The 9,209-nt window shown below is 39.8% G+C and overlaps 1 non-coding gene and 1 pseudogene across 1 annotated transcript; both read left to right on the plus strand.

Annotated features, from left to right (window-relative positions):
- The first annotated feature begins 2,954 nt into the window (after positions 1 to 2,954).
- Positions 2,955 to 3,055, plus strand: LOC112084938 (annotated as a pseudogene).
- A 4,111-nt stretch (positions 3,056 to 7,166) lies between these two features.
- LOC112084937 lies at positions 7,167 to 7,271 on the plus strand. The gene has a single exon (XR_002898589.1). It is a non-coding gene; the product is annotated as a small nucleolar RNA R71 (small nucleolar RNA).
- The last annotated feature ends 1,938 nt before the right edge of the window (positions 7,272 to 9,209 follow it).

The following is a 9,209-nucleotide window of genomic DNA, read 5'->3' on the forward strand; positions in this document are numbered from 1 at the left end:
ATACATATTTTAACACATTAGCGATCAGTTATACTGATCATAGTATCAAGAGATTAGTTAAAACCAAAAGCAAGCATAATTGACATTGAATCGAAGAAATCGAGTAGTTCATGACCAGATTCGGATTTTTGATGTTCTCAACATAGAAATCTTCTAAAAATTGGTTTAAGTGAGCAATTTCCATGTCAAATCTATAGGTTACCTAATACTAATCACTAATCACACAAGACTAAATCAAATTCATCAATTTTTGCTGTTCCAAATTTGATTTTTATAAAGCATGTAGAATCCAAATTTCAAAAATCTCAATTCCTCTTAAGCTAGGTGTTAAAATCGATTTTTAGATAACCTAGAAGGATAATATCTATTGTTCTTAAGCTATTTCCACCATTAATAAACCAAGATTTGGGTTTTTTAAGAAAACCTTAAATTCCAAAATCAATTAAAAATTGCGAGTTTGAGTTTCATACCTTGCTGGAAAGAGAGATTTGATGATAGATTTGAAATCAGCTTTGAAAAAGAGTGAGGTTGGGCCAAGAATTTCTTAAAAAGTTTAAGAATTGAAAAAGATGTTATATCTCCTAAATCTCCAAGTCTTTTAGAAGAGAAGAGATAAAGGAGTTTTGATTCAAGTGCGTTTCCTTTCTTTTAAAAGCGTTTTTGTAGCAAAAACGAGAAATTTCCGGGAATTCAAAAGCTTACGGGAACTTACCTTTCTTGTCTCGTACCCAGCAAGAGATTAAAAATTACGGAAAATCTTAACAGGCTTTTCCGGGAATGTTTTGGGAATCATCGGGAATCGCCGGGAATCACCGGGAATCACCGGGAATCACCGGGAATCACCGGGAACTTTTGAAAAGCAGCGGAAGTCCGAGTTCCCGTTTCAACGACCAACGGCCGTGGTCAGGAGACGCGCAACCGCGACGATCATAAGCTCGGCCATGGTCCATTCATGGTGCCGCGGTCGATGATGCGTTGATCGTGGGTCAGTTGGTCGCGACCACGGCCCTTTTTCCTGCGGCCTTCGTCTAACTTTCAGGTTTATGCCGGGCCGAGCAGCTACAAACCTCTCTTTCTTTCTCGGTTTTTCTAATTTTCTGATTTTTTTTGTGTTTTTGTTTTATAAAAATACCTGAAACTTAAAAGAAAAAAAAACATAAATCGTAAAAAGGAAAAAAAAAACTAAAAGAAAGAGTACCTAAATGGGTTGCCTCCCATTAAGCTTTTGTTTTAAGTCGTTTAGCTCGCTGAGGCATGAAAAAATCGGGCTGATTTGAATGGCACTCCACTTGATGTGCCTTTATCATTTCCGGTCGCTGGAGGTTTAACTTCTTCTCCTTGAGGAGCCGTCTTCTTTCCTTTACTCTTCTTTCGGACTTGAACGTTGTTTAAAACCCTTGTTGTGTTTTCAATCAGCTCCTGGATTTGGTCCTTACTAGTCTCGGTCGCATCTGGTGGAATGATGATCTTGATCTTCGGAAAAGCTCTCGGCTTCTCCTTTTCTTTCTCTTTTGGCCGGTTTCCTTTGCTTGGAAAATCATCTAGTACAGTCGGGTAAAACCTTCTGCGATCTACATTAAGGAAGACAGCATGCCGGTTCACGTGATCGATTACTGCTCCTACAGTAGCTAGAAATGGTCTCCCGAATATGAGTGGTCTCTCCTTGTATTGATCCATTTCCAGGACTTGGAAATCTGCTGGAACAATCTTGTCCCCTACTAGAACTTGTAGATCATGAATCGCCCCTTCAGTATCTTTTTGAGATGAATCTCCAAAGTTAACCTTGACCGTCGATGTCCTTAATGTTTTTATGCCCAATTTTTTGGCAAATGTTTTTGACATGATGTTGACATTGGCTCCGGAATCGCATAGACAGTCTGTGAACTTGATTCCTGAAATGAAACATTGGAAAACAAAATGTCTCGGATCGTCGTCTTTTAAAAGCCTTTGAAACGGTGAACATTGAGGTACCTTGAATGGTGGCTGCTTGGCATCGACATCCTTGTAAAGTGGTACAAAGATTGGGGTTTCTTCATCTTTTCCATCGGCTATGACTTCTTCTTCGGGCAGTGTGGTTATGGCATTGCAAAATCTCTTGGGGTTATCCGCAACTCTTCCGGTAAGAGCTCCACTTTGCCTCTTCATAGAGTCGGCTGTTTGGGTAACTTGTACGTCTAGCTTTTTGATGTGTGAAGATAAAGCTTCAAACTTCCCGTTCAGGTCATTGTACATGCAGTCAACCTTCATGTTCATGTCTTTAGATGCTTTCTCGTTTGTCATAACAAGCTGTTGGATGGACTGTTCAAGTCTTCCGATTTGCAAAGCTAGCTGGTTCGTTGTGACTCCTTACTGTTGTAAAAATTGATTGTTAAAACCTGTACCTTGATAGTTATATGGCTGTCGCGGTTGATAAGCTCATGTCCCTCCAAAATTTCCACCTTGGAACTTGTTTAGGAAGGATTTTTGCTGTAATGGGTAGTACTGATCTTGAGGATTCTCCACATTTGGATTGTGGTAAGAGAGATTGTTGAAGTTTGCATTCCGAAAGTTGTTGTTGAAGCCATTGTTGAAACAATTTGGATATGGTGCATGTGCTCCTACATAGTTCACTTCTTCTTCTTGAAAGGCTGGATTAATGTGATCGATATCACTAGGTCCTTCGTCTTCTGTGCCATTGTTGGTCTCACAAGCATGGATTGGGCGATTGTTGCTTTTCAAAAGCTGGCTCATCATGTTCTTCAACTCGGTTATCACCTTGTTGTCCGTTCCGGTTAATTTTGTCGAGCGATCGTATTCAGGACAATCATTGCAATTGGCTTGAGACAAATTCTCGATGAGGACAATCTTGTGCTATCGTCTTTTGTCCAAAATCTCTATTGCTAGCTGTATCAAGCAAAAGTTTGTATTTTGGTTGCAAACCTCGGTAAAATGTGCTCAGCAGGCTTGATCCGGGAAATCCATGGTGAGGGCAGTCATGTTCATACTCCTTAAAACGTTCCTAGGCTTCATAAAAAGGTTCAGTCGGTCCTTGCTGAAAGCTTGAGATCTTGGTTCTCAACAAGTTCGACCTTGACTTAGTATAAAAGTGGTTCACGAAAGCAGTTTTACATTCTTCCCAATTAGTAATCGATCCTGCAGGCAAATATTTCAACCAACGGTGAGCTTTGTCTGCTAATGAAAAAGGGAACAACTTACACTTTAAATAGTCTTCTGGAACTTGGTTTGTTCTCATCATGCTACAGATTTCTTCAAAGAGCTCGATTTGATCCATTGGATGTTTAGAAGGAACTCCATGGAATTGGTTTTGTTTCACCAAAGAGATAATTTGAGGCTTGACTTCAAACTCATTCTGGTTCGGAAATGGTACTTGAATTGCGGATCGGTTCTGAAAACTCTGAGTAGGTGCATCAAAATCAGCTATGTGATGGTTCCTGGCTTGTCTTCGGTGTTGATTTGCTTGCTGAAAATGGCGGTTAAGGCGTCCATTCGGCTGCATCCCCTGGTGGTCACCATCGGCTGCATTGATAGGTGCATCAAGGTCTTCACGTTCTTCTCTCTCGCGGTTTTGATGGTTTCTTGGAGGAACCTCATCCTCTTCTCCATCTTGTCGAGCAGGATCACCTTCTCTGTGATCGTTCTCTTCGTTTTCTCCATGTTCGGACCCATCTTAGTCCATGTTTAAAACTCGGTTAACAGGATCTCCAGGCTGGTCGTCGTTGGCCATTCCTTGCGTTCGCTAAGTCTTCGAAGTTCTCTTTCGTGTCTGTCTATCTCGTCTAGATTGGAATGTTTTTCTACAGGTCTACGCCTAGTATTCATGCAATTCAGAGAAAAAAAGAAGGGAAAGATGATTCAGCAAACTTTAAGAAAGACGTGGGGATCAGATGTCTAGAACAGAAATTAGAACAAGAAAAATAACAAAGGCAGCGAAACAAATCCCCGGCAACAGCGCCAAAAAACCTGATTTGTCTACTGCATGAGGGAACAAGTTTTATCCTTAATAAAAATAAATGAAAGCCGCAAGTGCACATCTAATCAATTGTAGTATTTAGGGATCCAATCCAAAGAGTTTTGTGTGCCTGGTATTCTTCTACGGTTTTTAACTTTATGTCGAGACTAGATTGGTTTTAGGGGTTGGTTGTTTGTCACAGATTAAACTAAAATTAAAGAAAGCAAATAAATGTATTCTAAAAAGCAAGTAGAAAAATTGAATGAAAGCAAATGAAACAAGCATAATATCGAACTAAAGCAAATGAAATGCATATCTAAATAAGCAAGTAAAAATCGATTGGTTTGTAAACTATGGCTAAAAACGCTGAGCTTTTGGGAACTCTACAGGGATCATAATCGGTTTTAACATTAGGGATTATAAATTGGGATTGACGGATTTCAATATATAAGGTCTCAGCTTAAGTGCATCGATGTACCAGATTACATCCTCTCTAATCCCAAGCATCTCGAGTGTATGATAATCAATGCAGGGCGTTGGTTTGATGTTCAGCTTCTTGAAACTCCTTGTATAGTCCACTCACGGGTGATCTCTTTCCCAACATATCGAATCTGTGGTGGCTTGGGAATTGTTCGTGTTTCTCTTTGAGTGTTGGAGCAGCCTCATCACATAGTTTCTTCTTCTCGGTCTGACTTGGTTCAGCATGTACTCTCCAAGAGTACTATCATCGGGAGTTTCCTCAGAGCTGTCACCAGTGCGGCGGCTTCTTCGGGACTTGGTTTGTTCCATTTTTCCTACAAGACAAGATGATTCTTGGAAAAAAGAGTGAATATGGATGCTGAGTTTAACATATTAATGATCAGTGATACTAACCATAGTATCAAGAGACTAGTTAAAACAACAAGCAAGCATAATTGATATTAAATTGAAGAAAACAAGTAGTTCATGACCAGATTCGGATTTTTGATATTCTCAACATAGAAATCTTCTAAAAATTTGTTTTAATTTAGCAAATTCCATGTCAAATCTATAGTTTACCTAACACTAGTCACTAATCACACAAGACTTAATCAAATTCATCAATTTTGCTGTTCCAAATTCGATTTTTTGCAAAGCATGTAGAATCTAAATTTCAAAATTCTCAATTCCTCTTTAAAATCGATTTTCAGATAACGTAGAAGGATAATCTATTGCTCTTAAGCTATTTCCACCACTAATAAACCATGATTTGGGCTTTTTAAGAAAACACTAAATCCCAAAATCAATTAAAAATGGCGAGTTTGAGCGTCATACCTTGCTTGAAAGAGAGATTTGATGATAGATTTGAAATCAGCTTTGAAAAAGAGTGAGGTTTGGGCCTAAAATTTCTCAAAAAGCTTAAGAATTGAAAAAGATGTTCTATCTCCTAAATCTCCAAGTCTTTTGGAAGAGAAGAGAAAAATGAGTTTTGATCCAAAAAGTGTGTTTTCTTTCTTTAAAAAGCTTTTTTGTAGCTAAAATGGGAAATTTCCGGGAATTCACAAACACGAAAAAATCAGGCTGATTTAAATGGCATTCCACTTGATGTGCCTTTATCATTTCCGGTTGCTGGAGGTTTAACTTCTTCTCCTTGAGGCGCCAGCTTCTTTCCTTTACTCTTCTTCTAGACTTTAACGTTGTTTAAAACCCTTTTTGTGTTCTCGATCAGCTCCTGGATTTGGTCCTCACTAGTCTCTGTTGCATCTGGTGGAATGATGATCTTGATCTTTGCAAAGGCTCTCGGCTTCTCTTTTTCCTTCTCTTTTGGCCGATTTCCTTTACTTGGATAATCGTCTAGGACAGTCGGATAAAACTTTCTGCGATCCATATTGAGGAAGACAGCATGCCGGTTTGCGTGAGCGATTACTGCTCCTACAGTAGCCAGAAATGGTCTCCCGAATATGAGTGGTCTCTCCTTGTCTTGATCCATTTCCAGAACTTGGAAATCTGCTGGAACAATCTTGTCTCCTACTAGAACTTGCAGATCATGAATCGCCTCTTCAGTATCTTTTTGAGATGAATCTCTAAAGATAACCTTGACCGTCGATGTCCTTAAGGTTTTTATGCCCAATTTTTTGGTAAATGCCTTTGACATGATGTTGACATTGGCTCCGGAATCACATAGACAATCTGTGAACTTGATTCCTGAAATGAAACATTGGAAAAAAAAACGTCTCGGGTCGTCGGCTTTTGTAAGCCTTTAAAACGGGGAACATTGAGGTACCTTAAATGGTGGCTGCTTGGCATCAACATCCTTGTAAAGTGGTACAAAGATTAGGGTTTCTTCCTCCTCTCCATCGGTTTTGGTTTCTTCTTCGGGCAGCGTGGTTATGGCATTGCAAAATCTCTTGGGGTTATCTTTAACTCTTCCGGGAAGAGCTCCATTTTATCTCTTCATAGAGTCGGCTGTTTGGGCAACTTGTACATCTAAATTTTTGACGTGCGAAGATAAAGCTTCAAACTTCTCGTTCAGGTCATTGTACATGCACTCAACTTTCACGTTCATGTCTTTAGATGTTTTCTCGTTTGTCATAACAAGCTGTTGGATGGACTGTTCAAGTCTTCCGATTTGCGAAGCTAGCTGGTTCGTTGTGACTCCTTGCTATTGTGCAAACTCATTGTTAAAAACTGTAACTTGATAGTTATATGGCTGTCGCGGCTGATAAGCTTCTGTCCCTCCGAAATTTCCACCTTGGAACTTGTTTTGGAAGGATCTCTGCTGCAGTGGGTAGTGCTGATCTTGAGGGTTCTCCACATTTGGATTGCGGTAAGAGAGATTGTTGTAGTTTGCATTCCGGAAGTTGTTGTTGAAACAATTGTTGAAACGATTTGGATATGGTGCCTGTGCTCCTACATAGTTCACTTCTTCTTCTTGAAAGGATGGATTAATGTGATCGATATCACCAGGTCCTTCGTCTTCTGCGCCATTGTTGGTCTCACAAGCATGGATTGGGCGATTGTTGCTTTTCAAAAGCTGGCTCATCATGTTCTTCAACTCGGTTATCTCCTTATTGTCTGTTCGGTTTGCTTTGTCGAGCGATCGTACTCCGGACAATCATGGCTATTGGCTTGAGCCAAATTTTCGATGACGGCTATTCTTTGTGCTATCGTCTTTTGTTCAAAATCTCCATTGCTAGCTGTATCAAGCGAAAGTTTGTATTTTGGTTGCAAAACTCTGTAAAATGTGCTCAGCAAGCTTGATACATGGTGAGGGCAGTCACGTTCATACTCCTTAAAACGTTCCCAGGATTCATAGAAAAGTTCAGTCGGTCCTTGCTGAAAGCTTGAGATCTTGGTTCTCAGCAAGTTCGACCTTGACTTAGTATAGAAGTGGTTCAGAAAAGCAGTTTTACATTCTTCCCAATTAGTTATCGATCCTGCAGACAAAGATTTCAACCAACGGTGAGCTTTATATGCTAAGGAAAAAAAGAACAACTTACACTTTAAATAGTCTGCTGAAACTTGGTTTGTCCTCATCATGCTGCAGATTTCTTCAAAGAGCTCGATATGGTCCATTGGATGTTCAGAAGGAACTCCATGGAATTGTTTTTGTTTCACCAAAGAGATGAATTGAGGCTTGACTTGAAACTCTTTCCGATTCGGAAATGGTACTTGGATTGCGGATCGGTTCTGAAAATTCTGAGTAGGTGCATCGAAATCAGCTATGTGATAATTCCTGGCTTGTCTTCGGTGTTGATTTGCTTGCTGAACAGGGAGGTTAAGCCGTCCATTCGGCTGCATCCCCTGGTGGTCACTATCGGCTGCATTGATAGGTGCATCAAGGTCTTCACGTTCTTCTCTCTCGCGGTTTTGATGGTTTCTTGGAGGAACCTCATCCTCTTCTCCATCTTGTCGAGCATGATCACCTTCTCTGTGATCGTTCTCTTCGTTTTCTCCATATTCGGACCCATCTTGGTCCATGTTTAAAGCTCGGTTAACAGGATTTCCAAGCTGGTCGTCGTTGGCCATTCCTTGCGTTCGTCTAAGTCTTCGAAGTTCTCTTTCGTGTCTGTCTATCTCGTCTAGAATTGGAATGTTTTCTACAGGTCTATGCCTGGTATTCATGCAATTCAGAGAAAAACAAAAGAAGGGAAAGATGATTCAGCAAACTTTAAGAAAGACGTGGAGATCAAATGTCTAGAACAGAAATTAGAACAAGAAAAATAACAAAGGCAGCAAAACAAATCCCCGGCAACGGCGCCAAAAAACTTGATGCGTCTACTGCATGAGGGAACAAGTTTTACCCTTAATAAAAATAAATGAAAGCCGCAAGTGCACAGCTAATCAATTGTAGTACTTAGGGATCAAATCCACAGAGATTTGTGTGCCTGGTATTCTTCTACGGTTCTGACTTTATGTCTAGACTAGATTGGTTTTAGGGGTTGGTTGTTTGTCACGGATTAAACTAAAACAAAAAAAAAATCAAATAAATCTATCATAAAAAGCAAATAGAAAATCGAATGACAGGCGAATGAAACAAGCATAATATCAAACTAAAGCAAATAAAATGCAGATCTAAATGAGCAAGTAAAAACGATTGGTTTGTAAACTATGGCTAAAAACGCTGAGCTTTTGGAAACACTACAGGGATCATAATCGGTTTTAACACTAGGGATTATAGATTTGGATTGACGGATATCGAAATATAGGGTTCTAGAGCTAGAGTACGGCGGTATGGCTACGTCACTGTCGTGATCATAACCAACTGTTTCTCGCAATCATGATCAGTAGGTTTCCACTCTGGCCATGGAAGGGAGAGAACGCAAGAGCTGCACAAGACTCGTCAGTACTCACGATTTTACCGCAGGTAGGTTTCCACACCTACGAAAAAATCGTCTGTTTCATTCTAGGTTGGATACTTAATGAAAACTTTCGCAACAATAACTATCTAGATCAGATACGAGGTGATCAATCAAGCATACATGCAATAAGAACGAGAATAAGCAGAGAACAAAGTTAAAATCTCAGATCTATAAACCTAGATGTCTTAATCGATTGTGAGAGCGCCTTTCGGGAACCCTAAGCCCAACTCAGGATCTACTCAGACATGCTGAGGTCGACATCATCATTGGTTTTAATAAAAGCAATCAAAAACAGTAAAGAAAATAGATGAAAGAAAGCTTCTCTATTGAAGAATTCAAAGTTGAACAATCTTCTCTAAAAATTGTATAAAACGGCTGAAGGAAAAGGGTTTCTGTAAAAGTATGAAGGTGATGTCTAAAAACGACCTAAATGACGAGTA

Source organism: Eutrema salsugineum, unplaced genomic scaffold (genome assembly GCF_000478725.1).
Source record: "Eutrema salsugineum unplaced genomic scaffold, Eutsalg1_0 scaffold_4, whole genome shotgun sequence".
Lineage (NCBI taxonomy): Eukaryota > Viridiplantae > Streptophyta > Magnoliopsida > Brassicales > Brassicaceae > Eutrema > Eutrema salsugineum.